The following is a 22,698-nucleotide window of genomic DNA, read 5'->3' on the forward strand; positions in this document are numbered from 1 at the left end:
ATGGGGTTAGATCGCGACCAATTGAACTTAAAGTCCTGCACAACAGACATAGTTAATTTCGCATATTGGCTTGGCTCTCCTTCAACAAAATCACTCAGCCCTGCACGAGAAATTAGACTCTGAACATCTTCCAATATTCCCGCGCTTCTCATGAAATCCTCGCACGGGTAGTAAGAGGGGTATACTCCCTCTTCACGGTTCACTCTCATGACTTGTTGTACCTCCAATTCTTGTTGGTTAAGTTGATATCTATTCCACTCCATTTTCTGAAATTTTCAACAAACAATATAAAATTTGATTTGGTGACATATAATCAAGGGGAACTACTATAGGAACTTGCTAGAGTATTAATCATGCATCAAAACTAGTTTATACAACTTAGAACAAGCATGCAAGCTCACTAAACATGTTACCTACAGCAGCAAAATATTCAAGATATACTCAACCAAACAAAATTCTACTTGGATAGGCGGAGGAGTCACATACCGGAGAGCAAATGTGCCAAATTTTAGACAGAAATCTGGGCTGAGCAAAGAGATCGAAAAATCCTGAGCTCTTGAGCAAAAACGCGAGTGAGAGAAAGCTGGTTCGAGTTTTTTCGGGAGAGAGAAGATGCTGGGAGAAAGAGATGCTAAAGTGGGGCAAGGAGGGGCCCACACCACAGGGTGGCGCGCCCCCCTCCTTGGCCGCGCCGGCCTGTGGTGTGGCACCCTGGAGTGCCCCACAGGTCATCCTCTGGTGCTCCCAGGTGCCTCTTCGAAAAATAGGACCAACGGTATAATTTTTGTGAATTTTTGAAAACTTTGAAAAATGCACATTTCTGGGTATTAAGTTTATTATTACTGGCCAGGAAACTTTTTAGAAACTCTAATTAACTAAGGAACTTTGCAAAACAAAAGTGCTACAGCAAATAAGACAAATGGAGGAAGAAAGAGATGTTGTTTACCGCCTCTATGCATATAAAAAGTATTCGTTAACAAGGTTGATCAAGTCTTGCCACCGAATAATTTTTACATAGCATATGAAGAAATAAACCTCAAATCAATCATGTTACCTTGAATTGTATTGATATGGATCCAATCATAAGATTTTGATAACCTTCTTTAGGCTCATATATAGGACAATTGATAGTTCCAATTTTGATAGTTCTCACATTAGAAATAGTATTGACTCCACATACTTTATCAATCTTCTTGGGGAAATAGACCGTATGCTCTTTATCATCAACATTGAAAGTAACCTTTCCTTTATTGCAATCAATGACAGCCCCTGCGGTGTTAAGAAAAGGTCTCCCGAGAATAATAGACATATTATCATCTTCAGGCATTTCCAACACAACAAAATCAGTTAATATCAAGCAGTTAGTAGTAACTTGAACAGGAACATCCTCACATATACCAACAGGAATAGCAGTAGATTTATCAGCCATTTGCAAAGATATATCAGTAGGTATCAACTTATCTAGATAAAGTCTCTTATAAAGAGAAAAAGGCATAACACTAACACCGGCTCCCAAATCACATAGAGCAGTTTTAACATAATTATTCTTGATAGAACAAGGAATAGTAGGTATACCTGGGTCGCCCAACTTCTTTGGCACTTTGCCATTGAAAGAGTAATTAGCACGCATAGTGGAAATTTCCTCATTGGGGATTTTCCTTTTGTTAGTAACAATATCTTTCATATACTTTGAATAAGGAGGCAATTTAATAGCATCAGTCAAAGGGATTTGCAAGAATAAAGGTTTCATCCAATCGCAAAATTTATTATAGTGTTCTTCTTCCTTTGATTTTAATTTCTTAGCAGGAAAAGGCATTTGCTTTTGCACCCAAGGTTCTCTTTCATTACCATGTTTCTTAGCAATAAAATCTTCTTTAGTATACTTTTTATTTTTATCATGCTTTTCAGGTTCATCTTCTACCTCTTCTTTATCAGAAGCATCATTCTTATCATTATCATTATCATTATTATGTTCATTACCACTTTCAGTTTCAGCATCGGAAATAAAAATACTATTAGGATCATTAACAGGTTCAGAGGATTCTACAACATTTTTATGTTTCTTCTTATTTTTCTTCTTAGAATGAGCACTAGGTTCAATGCGTTGAGAATCTTGTTCAATTCTTTTGGGATGCCCTTCAGGATATAGAGGATCCTGGGTAGAGACACCACCTCTAGTTGTTACTTCATAAGCATGTTTCTCTTTAGAATTATTATTTAGCAAGTCATTTTGCACTTTAGTGAGTTGATCAATTTGAGTTTGAATCATTTGAAAATGTTTAACAAGCACCTTAACATCACTGGAGGTTCTCTCCACAATATCATGAAAATTGCTAATAGCTTGAGAATTTTCCATTAGATGATTCTCTACTCTCATATTAAAATTTTCTTGCTTAACAATATAATTATCAAACTCATCTAAGCATTGCGCAGGAGGTTTTGAATACGGAATATCTTCCCTAGTAAAGCGTTGAAGGGAGTTTACCTCAATCATGGGTGAAGGGGGAATTATCTCACATATATCTTCTATAGGAGGTAGATTCTTCACATCTTCGGATTTAATACCTTTCTCCTTGAGAGACTTCTTAGCTTCCCGCATATCTTCATCATTCAATTCAAGTAAACCCCTCTTCTTAAATATTGGCGTTGGAGTTGGTTCAGGTGTTTCCCAATCATCATGATTCCGGTTTATTCTAGCCAATAAATCTTCAGCTTCGTCTGGAGTTCTTTTTCTGAAAACACAACCAGCACAACTATCCAAATATGCTCTAGATTCAATGGTTAGTCCACTATAAAATATATCAAGTAGATCATTCTTTTCCAAATCATGTCAAGGTCTAGCTCTGATAAGAGAACAAAATCTTGCCCATGCAGCAGGCAATTTCTCTTCATCTCCCTGGTCAAATCTGTAAATTCTCTGTAAAGCAGCATGTTGAGCACTAGCAGGAAAGTATTTTCGAAAGAAAACATCACGCAACTCAGTTGGATTTTTAATAGAACCAGGAGGCAAATTATTATACCAAGTTTTAGCATCATCCTTTAATGAGAAAGGAAAAATTTTAGCGACAAAGTAAGTACGCATCTTGATATCATCAGAAAACAAGCTACTCATAGAAGAAAGTTCAATCATGTGTTCTACAACACTTTCTTTTTCTGTACCACAAAAGGGCGTTTTCTCTACAATAGCTATATGAGATAGATCAAGAGAAAAATCATAATCTTTATCCTTAATGCATATAGGAGATGTGGCAAATTCAGGATCAGGAGATAGCTTATGTTTAACAGTATATTGTGCGAGAAACTTTTTAATGTTTCTTGTATCAGTAATAGAATTGCATTTATCAATAAAATCATCATTAAGCTCCACATAATCTTCATCAGGATCATCACTAGAATAATCAAGTTCAGGTGAACTAACAGGTGTAGTGGCATTTTCATCAGGAGTTTCAGCATTTTCAATTTGTCTAGACCTAGCAATTGTAGCATTTAGAAAGGATCCCAGTGAACCACTATCATCAAGCACAGCAGAAACATTATCAATATTATGAAAGTTTTCAGATTCAGCAGACGTACCAGCTTGTGGTGGTGAAACAAGTTGACTTATCACAGATGGTGAATCAAGTGTAGCAGAGGTACTCAGAGTTGTACCTTTTCTTGTAGTGGATGGTAATATGGCGATTTTAGAATCGCGAGCTTTACCCATGATGGAGAATTTGCAGCGAACAATATCAATCCAAGTGAACTTCCAAATAAAGCTATGCTCCCCGGCAACGGCGCCAGAAAACGGTCTTGATAACCCACAAGTATAGGGGATAGCAGCAGTCTTCGCGGGTAGTATAACCCAATTTATTGATTCGACACAAGGGGAGACAAAGAACACTTGGAAGCCTTAACAGCGGAGTTGTCAATTCAGCTGCACCTGGAAACAGACTTGCTCGCAAGAGTTTATCAGTAGTAACAGTTTTATAGCAGTAGCAGTAGTGAAATAACAGCAGGAGAGTAACAGAGACAACAGTAGTGATTATAGTAAACAGCAGGATTAAAATACTGTAGGCACGGGGACGGATGACGGGCGTTGCATGGATGAGAGAAACTCATGTAACAATCATAGCAGGGCATTTGCAGATTATAATAAAACGGTGTCCAAGTACAAAGCAATCAATAGGCATGTGTTCCAATTATAGTCGTACGTGCTCGCAATGTGAAACTTGCACAACATCTTTTGTCCTACCAGCCGGTGGCAGCCGGGCCTCAAGGGAAACTACTGGATATTAAGGTACTCCTTTTAATAGAGTACCGGAGCAAAGCATTAACACTCCGTGAACACATGTGATCCTCACGTCACTACCATCCCCTCCGGTTGTCCCGATTCTTGTCACTTCGGGGCCATTGGTTCCGGACAGCGACATGTGTATACAACTTGCAGGTAAGATCAATAAACAATGAATATCATGATGAAATAATAACATGTTCAGATCTGAGATCATGGCACTCGGGCCCTAGTGACAAGCATTAAGCATAGCAAGTTGCAACAATATCATCAAAGTACCAATTATGGACACTAGGCACTATGCCCTAACAATCTTATGCTATTACATGACCAATCTCATCCAATCCCTACCATCCCCTTCGGCCTACAGTGGGGGAATTACTCACACATGGATGGGGGAAACATGGCTGGTTGATGGAGAGGCGTTGGCGGTGATGATGGCGATGATCTCCTCCAATTCCCCGTCCCGGCGGAGTGCCAGAACGGAGACTTCTGGCTCCCGCGACGGAGTTTCGCGATGTGGCGGCGTTCTGGAGGCTTTCTGGCGATTTCAACTTCTTCCCCTGCGTTTTTAGGTCGAAGGCAATTTATAGTCCGAAGGAGGGCGTCGGAGGCCGGCCGAGGGGGCCACACCATAGGGCCGCGCGGGCCCCCCTAGGCCGCGCCGCCTTATGGTGTGGGGCCCTCGGGCCTCCACCTTACTTGTCCTTCTGGCTCCGTCAGTATTCTAGGAAAATAGGGCCTTCTGCATAAATTCCGAGGATTTTCCCGAAAGTTGGATTTCTGCACAAAAACGAGACACCAGAACAGTTCTGCTGAAAACAGCGTTAGTCCATGTTAGTTGTATCCAAAATACACAAATTAGAGGCAAAACAATAGCAAAAGTGTTCGGGAAAGTAGATACGTTTTGGACGTATCAGTGCACAATCAAAATTCACATGTTCAGAGGTGACATAATCATTCTTAACACTTCTGGACATTGCACAAAGCTACTGAAAGTTAATGGAATAGAAAAATCCATCAAGCATAGCAAAACAAGCAATGCGAAATAAAAGGCAGAATCTGTCAAAACAGAACAGTCCGTAAACACGAATTTCTAAGAGGCACCAGACTTGCTCAAATAAAAATTCTCAAATTTAATGAAAGTTGCGTACATATCTGAGGATCACTCACGTAAATTGGCATAATTTTCTGAGTTACCTACAGAGAATTAGGCCCAGATTCGTGACAGCAAGAAATCTGTTTCTGCGCAGTAATCCAAATCTAGTATGAACCTTACTATCAAAAACTTTACTTGGCACAACAATGCAACAAAACTAAGATAAGGAGAGGTTGCTACAGTAGTAACAACTTCCAAGACTCAAATACAAAATAAAAGTGCAGTAGTAAAATCATGGGTTGTCTCCCATAAGCGCTTTTCTTTAACGCCTTTCAGCTAGGCGCAGAAAGTGTGTATCAAGTGTTATCAAGAGACGAAGCATCAACATCATAATTTGTTCTAATGATAGAATCAAAAGGTAACTTCATTCTCTTTCTAGGGAAGTGTTCCATACCTTTCTTGTGAGGAAATTAATATTTAATATTACCTTCCTTCATATCAATGATAGCACCAACAGTTCGAAGAAAAGGTCTTCCCAATATAATGGGACAAGATGCATTGCATTCAATATCCAAGACAACAAAATCAATGGGGACAAGGTTATTGTTAATCGTAATACGAACATTATCAACTCTCCCCAAAGGTTTCTTTGTGGAATTATCAGCAAGATTAACATCCAAATAACAATTTTTCAATGGTGGCAAGTCAAGCATATTATAGATTTTTCTAGGCATAATGGAAATACTTGCACCAAGATCACATAAAGCATTACAATCAAAATCATTGACCTTCATCTTAATGATGGGCTCCCAACCATCCTCTAACTTCCTAGGAATAGAAGCTTCGCGTTCTAATTTCTCTTCTCTAGGTTTTATGAGAGCATTTGTAATATGTTTTGTAAAGGCCAAGTTTATAGCACTAGCATTAGGACTCTTAGCAAGTTTTTGTAAGAACTTTATAACTTCAGAGATGTGACAATCATCAAATTCTAAACCATTATAATCTAAAGAAATGGGATCATTGTCCCCAATGTTGGAAAAAATTTCAGCAGTTTTATCACAGGCAGTTTCAGCAGTTTTAGCAGTTTCAGGCAGTTTTTCACGCTTTGCATTAGAAGTGGAAACATTGCCAACACCAATTATTTTAGCATTAATAGTAGGAGGTGCAACAACATGTGGAGCATTAGCATTACTAGTGGTGGTAATAGTCCAAACTTTAGTTATATTATCTTCTTTAACATTTTCTTCTTTTTCCCACCTAGCACGCAATTCGGCCATCAATCTTATATTCTCATTAATTCTAACTTGGATGGCGTTTGCTGTAGCAAATGACTTAATATCAATATTTTCATTAGGCATAAATTTCGATTTCAAAAGATCAACATCAGCAGCAAGACTATCGACTTTAGAAGCAAGTATATCGATTTTCCCAAGTTTTTCTTCAACAGGTTTGTTAAAAGCAGTTTGTGTACTAATAAATTCTTTAAGCATGGCTTCAAGTCCAGGGGGTGAATTCCTATTATTGTTGTAAGAATTCCCATAAGAATTACCATAACCGTTACCATTATTATAAGGATCGGCCTATAGTTGTTACTAGAATTGTTCCGATAAGCATTGTTGTTGAAATTATTATTTTTAATGAAGTTCACATCAACATGTTCTTCTTGAGCAACCAATGAAGCTAACGGAACATTATTAGGATCAACATTAGTCCTACCATTCACAAGCATAGACATAATAGCATCAATTTTATCACTCAAGGAGGAGGTTTCTTCGACAGAATTTACCTTCTTACCTTGTGGAGCTCTTTCCGTGTGCCATTCAGAGTAATTAATCATCATATTATCAAGAAGCTTTGTTGCGTCACCTAGAGTGATGGACATAAAGGTACCTCCAGCAGGTGAATCCAATAAGTTCCACGAAGAAAAATTCAGTCCTGCATAAAAGGTTTGGATGATCATCCAAGTAGTCAGTCCATGGGTTGGGCAATTTTTAACCAAAGATTTCATTCTTTCCCATGCTTGGGCAACATGCTCATTATCCAATTGTTTAAAATTCATTATGCTACTTCTCAAAGATATAATTTTAGCAGGAGGATAATATCTACCAATAAAAGCATCCTTGCATTTAGTCCATGAATCAATACTATTCTTAGGCAGAGATAGCAACCAATCTTTAGCTCTTCCTCTTAATGAGAAAGGAAACAATTTTAATTTAATAATGTCACCATCTACATCCTTATACTTTTGCGTTTCACATAGTTCAACAAAATTATTAAGATGGGCAGCAGCATCATCAGAACTAACACCAGAAAATTACTCTCTCATAACAAGATTCAGTAAAGCAGGTTTAATTTCAAAGAATTCTGTTGTAGTAGCAGGTGGAGCAATAGGTGTGCATAAGGAATCATTATTATTTGTGGTTGTGAAGTCACACAACTTAGTATTTTCAGGAGTACCCATTTTAGCAACAGTAAATAAAACAAATTAGATAAAGTAAATGCAAGTAACTAATTTTTTGTGTTTTTAATATGGAGAACAAGATAGTAAATAAAGTAAAGCTAGCAACTATTTTTTGTGTGTTTTGTTTTAGTGCAGCAAACAAAGTACTAAATAAAATAAAGCAAGACAAAAACAAAGTAAAGAGATTGGAGGTGGAGACTCCCCTTGCAGCGTGTCTTGATCTCCCCGGCAACGGCGCCAGAAAACAGTCTTGATACGCGTACAGCACGCGACCGTTGGGAACCCCAAGAGGAAGGTGTGATGCGTACAGCGGCAAGTTTTCCCTCAGTAAGAACCCAAGGTTTATCGAACCAGTAGGAGCCAAGAAGCACGTTGAAGGTTGATGGCGGTGGAGTGTAGTGCGGCGCAACACCAGGGATTACGGCGCCAACGTGGAACCTGCACAACACAACCAAAGTACTTTGTCCCAACGTAACAGTGAGGTTGTCAATTTCACCGGCTTGCTGTAACAAAGGATTAGATGTATAGTGTGGATGATGATTGTTTGCAGAGAACAGTAGAACGAGTATTGCAGTTGATTGTATTCGATGTAAAAGACTGGACCGGGGTCCACAGTTCACTAGAGGTGTCTCTCCGATAAGAATAAGCATGTTGGGTGAACAAATTACAGTTGGGCAATTGACAAATAAAGAGGGCATGACCATGCACATACATGTTATGATGAGTATTGTGATATTTAATTGGGCATTACGACAAAGTACATAGACCGCTATCCAGCATGCATCTATGCCTAAAAAGTCCACCTTCAGGTTATCATCCGAACCCCCTCCAGTATTAAGTTGCAAACAACAGACAATTGCATTAAGTATGGTGCATAATGTAATCAACAAATATATCCTTAGACATAGCATTGATGTTTTATCCCTAGTGGCAACAGCACATCCACAACCTTAGAGGTTTCTGTCACTCCCCCAGATTTAATGGAGACATGAACCCACTATCAAGCATAAATACTCCCTCTTGGAGTTACAAGCAAAAACTTGGCCAGAGCCTCTACTAGTAACGGAGAGCATGCAAGATCATAAACAACACATAGATAGATTGATAATCAACATAGCATAGTATTCATTTATTCATCGGATCCCAACAAACACAACATGTAGCATTACAGATAGATGATCTTGATCATGTTAGGCAGCTCACAAGATCCAACAATGATAGCACAATTAGGAGAAGACGACCATCTAGCTACTGCTATGGACCCATAGTCCAGGGGTGAACTACTCACTCATCACTCCGGAGGCAACCATGGCGGTGAAGAGTCCTCCGGGAGATGATTCCCCTCTCCGGCAGGGTGCCGGAGGCGATCTCCCGAATCCCCCGAGATGGGATTGGTGGTGGCGTCTCTGGAAGGTTTTCCGTATCGTGGCTCTCGGTACTGGAGTTATTCTCGACGAAGGCTTAAATAGGCGGAAGGGTAGGTTTAGGGGCGACGCGAGGGGCCCACACCACAGGGTCGCGCGGCCAGGGGCTGGGCCGCGCCGCCCTAGTGTGGCGTCGCCTCGTCGCCCCACTTCGTATCTCCCCCGGTGTTCTGGAAGCTTCGTGGAAAAATAAGATCCTGGGCGTTGATTTCGTCCAATTCCGAGAATATTTCCTTACTAGGATTTCTGAAACCAAAAACAGCAGAAAACAGCAATTGGCTCTTCGGCATCTCGTTAATAGGTTAGTGCCGGAAAATGCATAAATATGACATAAAGTATGTATAAAATATGTAGGTATCATCAATAAAGTAGCATGGAACATAAGAAATTATCGATACGTTGGAGACGTATCACGCACCCCTCATAGTGGCCGGCCACCTCCCCCTCTCCCAGACCCTAGCCGCCCCCCTCTCCTCCACCTCTCCCGCAACGCTTAGCGAAGCTCCGCCGGAGTTCTCCACCACCACCGCCACCACGCCGTCGTGCTGCCGGATTCAAGGAGGAGCTACTACTTCCGCTGCCCGCTGGAACAGGGAGAAGGACGTCGTCTTCATCAACCCCGAATGTGTGACCGAGTACGGAGGTGCTGCCCGATCGTGGCACCGTGATCAAGATCTTCTACGCGCTTTTGCAAGCGACAAGTGATCGTCTACCGCAGCAACAAGAGCCTCATCTTGTAGGCTTTGGAAATCTTCAAGGGTGAGTCTCGATCATCTCCTCGTTGCTCCCATCTTCTAGATTGCATCTTGGCTTGGATTGCGTTCTCGCGGTAGGAAATTTTTTGTTTTCTATGCAACGAATCCCTACAGTGGTATCAGAGCCGTGTCTATGCATAGATGGTTGCACGAGTAGAACACAATGGTTTTGTGGGCGTTGATTCTCTTGTTGTCTTTAGTTTGAGTACTTTGCATCTTTGTGGCATAGTGGGATGAAGCGGCTCGGACTAACTTTACATGACCGCGTTCATGAGACTTGTTCCTCGTTCGACATGAAACTTGTATTGCATAAGAGGCTTTGCGGGTGTCTGTCTCTCCTACTATAGTGAAGATTCAATTTACTTTTCTATTGACAACACTAGTATCACTGTTGTGGTTCATGTTCGTAGGTAGATTAGATCTCTCTCGAAAACCCTAAACCATGTAAAATATGCAAACCAAATTAGAGACGTCTAACTTGTTTTTGCAGGGTTTGGTGATGTGATATGGCCATAATGTGATGATGAATATGTATGAGATGATCATTATTGTATTGTGGCAACCGGCAGGAGCCTTATGGTTGTCTTTAAATTTCATGTTGAGTAGTATTTCAAAGTAGTTGTAATAGTTTCTACATGAGGTGAACAACCATGAAGATGGCGACATGGACCTTGACGCTACGCCGACGATGATGGAGATCATGCCCGAAGATGATGGAGATCATGTCCGTGCTTTGGAGATGAAGATCAAAGGTGCAAAGAAAAAAAAAGGCCATATCATATCACATATGAACTGCATGTGATGTTAATCCTTTTATGCATCTTATTTTGCTTAGATCGCGACGGTAGCATTATATGATGATCCCTCTCACTAAAATATCAAGATAATAAAGTGTTCATCCTTAGTAGCACCGTTGCCAAGACTTGTCGTTTCGAAGCATCTCGTGATGATCGGGTGTGATAGAATCAACAAGTGCATACAATGGGTGCAAGCCAGTTTTGCACATGCGGATACTAAGGTGGCCTTGACGAGCCTAGCATGTACAGACATGGTCTCGGAACACGTGATACCGAAAGGTAGAGCATGAATCATATGATTGATATGATGAACACTTTGAGTGTTCGCCATTGAAATTACATCTTGTCTCGTGATGATCGGACTTAGGTGTGGTGGATTTGGTTCGTGTGATCACTAAAACAATGCGAGGGATATTATTTTGAGTGGGAGTTCACCTAGATTTTTAATTATGTTGAATTAAAATTTGAACTCAATTTGTCATAAACTTAGTCTAAACTATTGCAAATATATGTTGTAGAGATGGCGTCCCCAATCAATTTTAACTAGTTCCTAGAGAAAGAAAAGCTTAAGAGCAACGGTAGCAACTTCACCGACTGGTTCCGTCATGTGAGGATCTTCCTCTCTCGCGGAAATCTGCAATATGTGCTTGATGCACCGCTAGGTGACCCTCCTGCAGAAACTGAAACCGATGAAGTAAAGAATGTTTACGCGACTCGGAAAGCTCGGTACTCTCAAGTTCAGTGTGCCATCCTGTGCAGTCTGGAAGCCGATCTTCAAAAACGTTTTGAGCACCACGATCCTCATGAGTTGGTCAATGAGATGAAAGCTATATTTGAAACTCATGCGGCCATGGAATGCTATGAAGCATCGAAACACTTCTTCAGCGTCATGATGGAAGAAGGCAGCTCCGTTAGTGAGCACATGCTCGCCATGTCCGGGCATGCGAAGAAACTCAGTGACTTGGGAATAGTGATTCCTAACAGACTGGGGATTAATCGTGTCCTTCAATCACTGCCACCAAGTTACAAGAACTTTGTGATGAACTACAATATGCAGAACATGAACAAAGAGTTACCTGAACTCTTTGGCATGCTAAAAGCTGCTGAGATTGAGATCAAGAAAGAGCACCAAGTGTTGATGGTCAACAAGACCACCAGTTTCAAGAAACAGGGCAAGTCTAAGGGAAAATTCAAGAAGGGTGGCAAGAAAGCTGCCACGCCTCCTATGAAACCTAAGAACGGCCCTAAGCCTGATGCTGAGTGCTATTACTGCAAGGAGAAGGGACACTGGAAGCGTAATTGCTCCAAGTATCTGGCTGATCTGAAGAGCGGCCTTGTCAAGAAGAAGAAAGAAGGTATATCTGATATACATGTTATAGATGTTTATCTCACTGGTTCTCGTACTAGTACCTGGGTATTTGATACTGGTTCGGTTGCTCATATTTGTAACTCGAAACAGGAACTAAAGAATAAACGAAGACTACTGAAAGATGAAGTGACGATGCGCGTTGGAAACGGATCCAAAGTCGATGTGATCGCTGTCGGCACACTTCCTCTACATCTACCTTCGGGATTAGTTTTAAGCCTAAATAATTGTTATTTTGTACCCGCGTTGAGCATGAACATTATATCTGGATCTTGTTTAATGCAAGACGGTTATTCATTCAAGTCTGAGAATAATGGTTGTTCTATTTTTATGAATAATATCTTTTATGGTCGAGCACCTGAAAAGAATGGCTTATTTTTGTTAGATCTCGATAGTAGTGATACGCATATACATAACATTGATGCTAAGCGAATTGAATTGAATGATAATTCTACTTATATGTGGCACTGTCGTCTTGGTCATATTGGAGTGAAACGCATGAAGAAACTCCATACCGATGGATTACTTGAATCACTTGACTTTGAGTCACTGGATAGATGTGAAGCATGTCTGATGGGAAAAATGACTAAGACTCCATTCTCTGGTATGATGGAGCGAGCTACTGACTTATTGGAAATCATACATACTGATGTATGCGGACCAATGAGTGTAGCATCGCGCGGTGGTTATCGTTATGATCTAACCTTCACAGATAATCCAAGTAGATATGGGTATATCTATTTCATGAAACATAAATCCGAAACTTTCGAGAAGTTTAAGGAATTTCAAAGTGAAGTAGAAAATCAACGTAACAAGAAGATTAAATTTATACGATCTGATCGTGGAGGTGAATATCTGAGTTATGAGTTTGGCATGCATTTAAAGAAATGCGGAATACTTTCACAATTGACACCGCCGGGAACACCACAACGAAACGGTGTGTCCGAACGTCGTAATCGAACTCTCTTAGATATGGTTCGTTCTATGATGTCTCTTACTGATTTGCCGCTATCATTTTGGAGTTATGCATTAGAGACAGCCGCATTCACTTTAAATAGAGCACCATCAAAATCCGTAGAAATGACACCGTATGAATTATGGTTTAATAAGAAACCTAAGCTGTCGTTCCTTAAAGTTTGGGGTTGCGAAGCCTATGTAAAGAAGTTACAACCGGACAAGCTAGAACCCAAAGCGGAGAAATGCGTCTTCATAGGATACCCTAAGGAAACTATAGGGTACACTTTCTATCACAGATCCGAAGGCAAAATCTTTGTTGCTAAGAACGGAACCTTTCTTGAGAAAGAATTTCTCACTAAAGAAGTGACTGGAAGAAAAGTAGAACTCGATGAGATTGATGAATCTTTACTCGTTGATCAGAGTAGCGCAGTACCGGAAGCTGTTCCAGTACCGCCTACACCGGCAACAGAGGAAGCTAACGATAATGATCATGAAACTTCGAACGAGGAAACTACTGAACCTCGCAGATCGACAAGGGAACGTGCCACTCCTGATTGGTATGATCCTTGTCTAAATGTCATGATTGTGGACAACAATGATGAGGACCCTGCGACGTATGAAGAAGCGATGATGAGCCCAGATTCCAACAAATGGCAAGAAGCCATGAAATCCGAAATGGGATCCATGTATGATAACAAAGTATGGACTTTGGTAGACTTACCTGATAGCCGCAAGGCTGTCGAGAATAAATGGATCTTCAAGAGAAAAACAGATGCTGATGGTAATATTACCGTCTATAAAGCTCGACTTGTCGCAAAGGGTTTCCGACAAATTCAAGGAGTTGACTACGATGAGACTTTCTCACCTGTAGCGAAGCTAAAATCTTTGAGGATTTTGTTAGCAATAGCTGCATTTTTCGATTATGAGATTTGGAAGATGGATGTCAAAACGGCGTTCCTTAATGGAGACATTGAGGAAGAGTTGTATATGGTACAACCCAAAGGTTTTGTCGATCCTAAAAATTCTGACAAAGTATGCAAACTTCAGCATTCAATTTATGGACTGAAGCAAGCATCGAGAAGTTGGAACCGACGCTTTGATAAGGTGATCAAAGACTTCGGGTTTATACAGTGTCATGGAGAGGCCTATATTTACAAGAAAGTGAGTGGGAGCTCTGTAGCATTCCTGATATTATATGTAGATGACATATTATTGATTGGGAATGATATAGAACTATTAAGCAGTGTAAAAGGTTATTTGAATAATAGTTTTTCAATGAAAGACCTTGGTGAAGCATCGTATATATTAGGCATCAAGATTTATAGAGATAGATCAAGACGCCTAATAGGGCTATCACAGAGTACATACCTGGACAAGATTCTAAAGAAGTTTAGAATGGACGAAAGTAAGAAAGGATTCTTACCTATGTTACCAGGCAAGGTCTTGAGTAAGACTCAAGGACCGGCTACGGCAGAAGAAAGAGAAAGGATGAGTCAGATCCCCTATGCCTCGGCAGTAGGCTCTATCATGTATGCCATGCTATGTACTAGACCGGATATAGCACATGCTGTTAGTTTGACTAGCAGATATCAAAGTGATCCAGGGATGGAACACTGGACATCGGTCAAGAATATCCTGAAGTACTTGAAAAGAACTAAGGATATGTTTCTTTGTTATGGAGGTGACCAAGAGCTCGTTGTAACCAGTTACACCGATGCAAGTTGGAACACTGATCCTGATGACTCTAAGTCACGATGCAGGGTACGTGTTTATATTGAATGGTGCTGCAGTAAGCTGGGCAAGCTCGAAGCAGTGCACGGTGGCGAAGTCTTCAACAGAATCAGAGTACATAGCGGCTTCAGAGGCTTCATCAGAAGCGGTATGGATGAAGAGGTTCATTGTAGAGCTCGGTGTGGTTCCTAGTGCATTGGACCCACTAGTCATTTACTGTGACAACATGGGTGCCATCGCCAATGCACAAGAACCAAGGTCACACAAGAGGCTGAAGCATATCAAGCTGCGTTACCACTCGATTCGGAGTACATCGAAGATGGAGAAGTAAAGATTTGCAAAGTACACACTGATCTGAATGTAGCAGATCCGTTGACTAAAGCTCTCCCTAGGGAAAAGCATGACTAACACCAGAATGCCATGGGTGTTAGGTACCTTACAATGTAATCTAGATTATTGACTCTAGTGCAAGTGGGAGACTGTTGGAGATATGCCCAAGAGGCAATAATAAAAGTGGTTATTATATATCTTTATGTTTATGATAAATGTTTATATACCATGCTATAATTGTATTAACCGAAACATTGATACATGTGTGATATGTAAACAACAAAGAGTCCCTAGTATGCCTCTTAACTAGCTTGTTGATTAATGGATGATTAGTTTCATAATCATGAACATTGGATGTTATTAATAACAAGGTTATATCATTATATGAATGATGTAATGGACACACCCAATTAAGCGTAGCATAAGATCACGTCATTAAGTTATTTGCTATAAGCTTTCGATACATAGTTACCTAGTCCTTATGACCATGAGATCATGTAAATCACTTATACCGGAAAGGTACTTTGATTACATCAAACGCCACTGCGTAAATGGGTGGTTATAAAGGTGGGATTAAGTATCCGGACAGTATGAGTTGAGGCATATGGATCAACAGTGGGATTTGTCCATCCCGATGACGAATAGATATACTCTGGGCCCTCTCGGTGGAATGTCGTCTAATGTCTTGCAAGCATATGAATAAGTTCATAAGAGACCACATACCACGGTACGAGTAAAGAGTACTTGTCAGGAGACGAGGTTGAACAAGGTATAGAGTGATACCGATGATCAAACCTCGGACAAGTAAAATATCACGTGACAAAGGGAATTGGTATCGTATGTGAATGGTTCATTCGATCACTAAAGTCATCGTTGAATATGTGGGAGCCATTATGGATCTCCAGATCCCGCTATTGGTTATTGGTCGGAGAGAGTACTCAACCATGTCCACATAGTTCGCGAACCGTAGGGTGACACACTTAAGGTTTGATGTTGAAATGGTAGAACTTGAATATGGAATGGAGTTCGAAGTATTGTTCGAAGTCCCGGATAAGATCCCGGACATCACGAGGAGTTCCGGAATGGTCCGGAGAATAAGATTCATATATAGGAAGTCATTTTATAAGATTTAAAATGATCCGGAATATTTTATGGAAGGTTCTAGAAGGTTCTAGAAAAGTCCGGAAGAAATCAATTTGGAAGGCGGAGTCCCGAAGGGACTCCACCTCCCATGGCCGGCCAACCCTAGAGGGGGGAGTCCAAGGTGGACTCCACCTAGGTGGCCGGCCACCCCCTCTCATGGAAGGGTGGGAATCCCACTTGAGGTGGGAGTCCCACCTTGGGTAGGTTTCCCTACACATGGAAGGTTTTGGGTTGGGGTCTTATTCGAAGACTTGTAGACCAACACTTGGGGGTTCCACCTATATAATGAAGAGCAAGGGGAGGGGGCCGGCCACACCAAAACCATTGTGGCCGCACCCCTCATAGTGGCCGGCCACCTCCCCCTCTCCCAAACCCTAGCCGCCCTCCTCTCCTCCACCTCTCCCGCAACGCTTAGCGAAGCTCCGCCGGAGTTCTCCACCACCACCGCCACCACGCCGTCGTGCTGCCGGATTCAAGGAGGAGCTACTACTTCTGCTGCCCGCTGGAACGGGGAGAAGGACGTCGTCTTTATCAACACCGAACGTGTGACCGAGTACGGAGGTGCTGCCCGATCGTGGCACCGTGATCAAGATCTTCTACGCTTTTTGCAAGCGGCAAGTGATCGTCTACCGCAGCAACAAGAGCCTCATCTTGTAGGCTTTGGAAATCTTCAAGGGTGAGTCTCGATCATCTCCTCGTTGCTCCTGTCTTCTAGATTGCATCTTGGCTTGGATTGCGTTCTCGCGGTAGGAAATTTTTTGTTTTAAATGCAACGAATCCCTACAGCAGGGTCTTCATCATTGTTGTTCACAATCATGACATTTAGATAGGGATCATACCAATCAAGAGTGGTACGCTCCCTCGTCGATCTGCGAGGTTCAGTAGCTTCATCGTTCGAAGTTTCATGATCATTATCATTTGCTTCCTCTCCTATCGGTGCAGGCTGCACAGGAACATCTTCCGATACTGCGCTACTCTGATCTACAAGAGAAGGTTCAATAAACTCGTCAAGTTCTACTTTCCTTCCAGTCACTTCTTTAGTGAGAAACTCCTTCTCAAGAAAGGATCCGTTCTTGGCAACAAAGATTTTGCCTTCGGATCTGTGATAGAAAGTGTACCCAATTGTTTCTTTAGGGTATCCTATGAAGACGCATTTCTCCGCTTTGGGTTCTAGCTTGTCAGGTTGTCACTTTTTTTACATAAGCTTCGCAACCCCAAACTTTAAGGAACGACAACTTAGGTTTCTTCCCAAACCACAATTCATACGGTGTCGTTTCAACGGATTTAGATGGTGCCCTATTTAGAGTGAATGCGGCTGTCTCTAATGCATAACCCCAAAACGATAACGACAAATCAGTAAGAGACATCATAGAACGAACCATATCTAAGAGAGTTCGATTACGATGTTCGGACACACCATTGCGATGTGGTGTTCCTAGCGGTGTCAACTTTGAAAGTATTCCGCATTTCTTTAAATGCATGCCAAACTCATAACTCAGATATTCGCCTCCGCGATCAAAACGCAGAAACTTAATCTTCTTGTTACGTTGATTTTCTACTTCACTTTGGAATTCCTTAAACTTCTTGAAAGTTTCGGACTTATGTTTCATGAAATAGATATACCCATATCTACTCTGATCATCCGTGAAGGTTAGAACATAACGATAACCACCGCGCGATGCTACACTCATTGGTCCGCACACATCGGTATGTATGATTTCCAATAAGTCTGTAGCTCGCTCCATTGTACCAGAGAATGGAGTCCTAGTCATTTTTCCCATTAGACATGCTTCGCATCTATCAAGTGACTCAAAGTCAAGTGACTCAAGAAGTCCATCGGAATGAAGTTTCTTCACGCGCTTCACTCCAATATGACCAAGACGACAGTGCCACATATAAGTAGAATTATCATTCAATTTAATTCGCTTAGCATCAATGTTATGAACATGTGTATCGCTACTATCGAGATTTAACAAGAATAAACCATTCATCTCAGGCGCATGACCATAAAAGATATTATTCATAAAAATAGAACAACCAATATTCTCTGACTTAAATGAATAACCGTTTTGCATTAAACAAGATTCAGATATAATATTCATGCTCAACGCAGGCACCAAATAACAATTATTGAGGTTTTAAAACTAATCCCGAAGGTAGATGTAGATGGAGTGTGCCGACGGCGATCACATCGACCTTGCAACTTAATACTAAAAGGGGTTCGGACGATAACCTGAAGGTGGATTATTAGTCATAGACGCAGTTGGATTACGGTCTATGTATTATGTTGTAATGCCCATATCAAATCTCATAGTAATCATCTTGTCATGTATCGATCGATATTCTATCAACTGCTCAGCTGTAATTTTTCACCCAACATGCTATTTTTTAATGGAGAGACACCTCTAGTGAACTGTGGACCCTGGTCCTATTTCCTTTACTAATAAATTCAACTGCAATACTGTTCTATTTACTTTCTGCAAACATCTCCTTCCACTCGATACATCTAATCCTTTGTGTTCAGCAAATCAGTGAGATTGATAATCTCACTGTAAGTTGGGGCAATGTACTTTGGTTGTGTTGTGTGCAGGTTCCACGTTGTTGCTGACGCCGGTAGTGCGCCCTGCCACTAGTCACCTAGCAACACCTTCAGAAGTCAGGCCTTTCTCCTACTAGCCGATTAAACCTTGGTTTCGTATTGAAGAAAAACTTGCTATCATCATACCTTCCTCTTGGGGTTCCCCAACAGTGTGAAGCTGGCGTAATGATAAGCACCATCAAGTTATTTTATTGGCACCGTTGCCGGGGAGAAAGAGGATTTCTGCAAGGGGAGTCTCTCATCTCCAATCTATTTTACTTTGTTATGGTTTTATTAGTTTACTTTAATTTTTTTTGTTTGCTTTATTATATCAAAAACACAAAAAAATATTTTACTTTTATAGTTGTCTTTTTATCAAAAACACAAAAAATAGTTTCTATCATAGCTATTATTTTTGTTGCTTAGTTTTAATTTTGCTAAAATGAGTTCCACTGAAAATACTAAGTTGTGTGACTTTACTAGCACCAACAACAATGATTTTATTTGTACACTAATTGTTCCACTGCTCCCGAAGCAGCTTTCTATGAAATTAAACCCGCTTTATTAAATATTGTCATGAAAGAGAATTTTTCTGGTATTAGTACTAGGATCCCGCCTCTCACCTTAATAATTTTATTGAACTTTGTGAAATGCAAAAATATATCGATATAGATGGTGACATTATTAAACTAAAATTGTTTCCTTTCTCTTTGAGAGGTAGAGCTAAAGACTGGTTGCTATCTTTACCTAGAAATAGTATTGATTCTTGGATTAAATGCAATGATGCTTTTATTGGAAAATATTATCCTCCTGCTAAGATTATATCTTTGAGAAGTGACATAATGAAATTTACACAATTTGATCATGAACATGTTGCTCAAGCTTGGGAAAGAATGAAATCTTTGGTAAAGAATTGTCCCACTCATGGACTGACTACTTGGATGATCATCCAAACCTTTTATGCAAGATTAAATTTTTCTTCAAGAAATCTCCTGGATTCAGCTGCTGGAGGTACCTTTATGTCCATTACTTTAGGGGCTACAACTAAATTACTTGATGATATGATGATAAATTATTCTGAATGGCACACCGAGAGAGCTCCACAAGGTAAGAAGGTAAATTTTGTTGAAGAATACTCCTCCTTGAGTGATAAAATTGATGCTATTATGTCTATGCTTGTTAATGGTAAAGCTCATGTTGATCCAAATAATATTTTGTTAGCTTCTTTGGTTGCTTAAGAGGAGCATGTTGCTGCGAACTTCATTAAAAACAACAATTTCAACAACAATACTTAAAGGAATAATTTTGGTAACAACAATTATAGGCCATACCCTTCTAATAATGGTAATGCTTGTGAAAAATCTTATGGTAATTCCTGCATCAATAATAAAAGTGCACCCTATGATCTTGAAGTCATGCTTAAGGATTTTATTAGTAAACAAACTGCTTTCAATAAACTGTTGAGGAAAAGCTTGGCAAAATTGATATTCTTGCTTCTAAAGTTGATAGCCTTGATCATAATGTTAATTTTCTTAAATTAAAAGTGTTGCCTCATGATATTAAAGAAATTAAAACTTGAATGTCATTCAATTTAAAATCGATGAAAATGTTAGGATGTTGGCGGAATTGCATGCTAGGTGGGAAAGAGAAGATGAAATTCCTAGAAATAATAATTTGACTAAAGTTTATACGATCACCACCACCAGTAGTAATGAAGTCTCAAATGCTAGCCACACTCCTGCTATTAATAATAAAATAAATGGTGTAGGAAAATTCCCCTCTCCCTCCACAAAATTTCCTAGAACCACTGAAACTGCTCCTGATAAGTGTGCTGAAATTTTTCGGAGTACGGGAGACAAGAGTCCTTTTACCTTTGATAAAAATGAGTTTGATTTTGATGATTGCAATATCTCTGAAGTAATTAGGTTCTTACAAAAACTTGCTAGAAGTCCAAATGCTAGTGCTATAAATATGGCTTACAAAGCACATTACAATGCTCTTATGCAAATAAGAGAGGAGAAATTAAAACGCAAAGTCTCTATTCCTAAAAGTTAGAAGATGGCTGGGAGCCCATCATTAAGATGAAAATAGATGGTTTTTGCTGTAATTCCTTATGCGATCTTGGTGCAAGTATTTCTGTTATGCCTAGAAAAATCTATGATATGCTTGAATTGCAACCGTTGGAAAAATGTTATTTAGATGTTCATCTTGTTGATATTGTTGCAAAGAAACCTTTGGGGGAAGTTGATAATCTTATTATTATGGTTAACAATAATCTGGTCCCCGTTTATTTTGTTATTTTGGATATTGAATGCAATGCTTCTTGTCTAATTATTTTGGTAATACCGTTTCTTAGAACCGTTGGTGCTGCTATTGATATGAAAGATGAGATTATTAAATATTGATTCTCACTCAAGAAAGGTATGTAACACTTCCCAAGAAAGATAAAGAAGTCATCTTATGACTCAATTCTTAGAACAAATTATTATATTGATGCTTCTTCACTTGATAATACTTGATGCTCGCATTTTTCTGCGCCTAGCTGAAAAACGTAAAAGAAAAGCGCTTATGGGAGACAACCCATGTTTTATTTACAGTAATTTTTTCTTTTTGTTGAGTCTTGGAAGTTATTACTACTGTAATGATCTCTCCTTATCATTTTTATTTCGTTTTTGTACCAACAATAACCTCTAATAGGAAGAAAGTAAGATTTGGAGAAGTTTCTGTCCAGAAACAGATTATGTGTTGTTACCATAAACATTCGTATAAATATCCAGTACGTAGTTTTGAGCTGTAATTTTTTATGCATATGCTCCAGGTTTATATATAAGTTTAGTTAGTTGACTACTTTTCAAGATGAGAAACAGAAAAGTTTCGAAAAAATCGACCTTTACCTGCTGTTCTGTTTTGATAGATTTCTGCACTATTTGCATTTGCCTCTTAAAACTCTTTCCTTTTGAGTTCTTTTGATCAAAGAGCTTTTTGAAAGGTAATTAAAGTATCTTATGATTTAATATATGTTTGATATATGTTAGTACTGAACCCAACTGAATTTATTTATTTTGATTGTACTAATGTTGCTAATGAAGAATTGTGTTAATTTTTGTATGAAGGAAGTTTTCAAGTGTAGGGAAAGAAGATTGATGTGATGAGATGAAGAATGGACAAAATATCAAGCTTGGGGATGCCCCTTCACCCCAAGAAATATTCAAGAGGTACAAGCTTCAAATCTTGGGGATGCCCAAGGCATCCCCTCTTCATCAACAAAGCAACATGTCATCTCTCTATGCGCTATATTTTTATTACTTCAGACGCTATGTGTTGTTCTTGGAGCGTCTTTATTTTTGTTTTTAGTTTAGTTTAGTTTTGTTTGCTGTAGCATATGTTGGATCCCGGCACAGTTGTTTTGGAGAAGGACCCGCTCCTTTTTAATTGCATAGAACGCTCTAGTTTTCGATGTTATTATTCTGCGACTGTTCTAGTTTTTGGGTACTGTGTTTAGCTCTTGTTCTTTCACTTGAGTTTTGTTCAGAGCTCATTAGTATTCTTTATTTGTGTATGATTAGATCTATGGTACATATTGTATTTCATCTCTGAGAGTTATTTCAAATAAGTTGATTGGTGTAGGATACGAGTAAAATATTTCATGACTATAATTATGCAAAAGGAAGCTTGTCTAGACTGTAGCATAGACTTTGGCATGTCACGTTGGATGTTATTCTTGTCATATGCTTAGTATTTATTATTGTAGCATGAATTGTTTCAAATGGACGAGATTGCATAATGT

Source organism: Lolium perenne, chromosome 3 (assembly GCF_019359855.2).
Source record: "Lolium perenne isolate Kyuss_39 chromosome 3, Kyuss_2.0, whole genome shotgun sequence".
In the NCBI taxonomy this organism is placed as follows: Eukaryota; Viridiplantae; Streptophyta; class Magnoliopsida; order Poales; family Poaceae; genus Lolium; species Lolium perenne.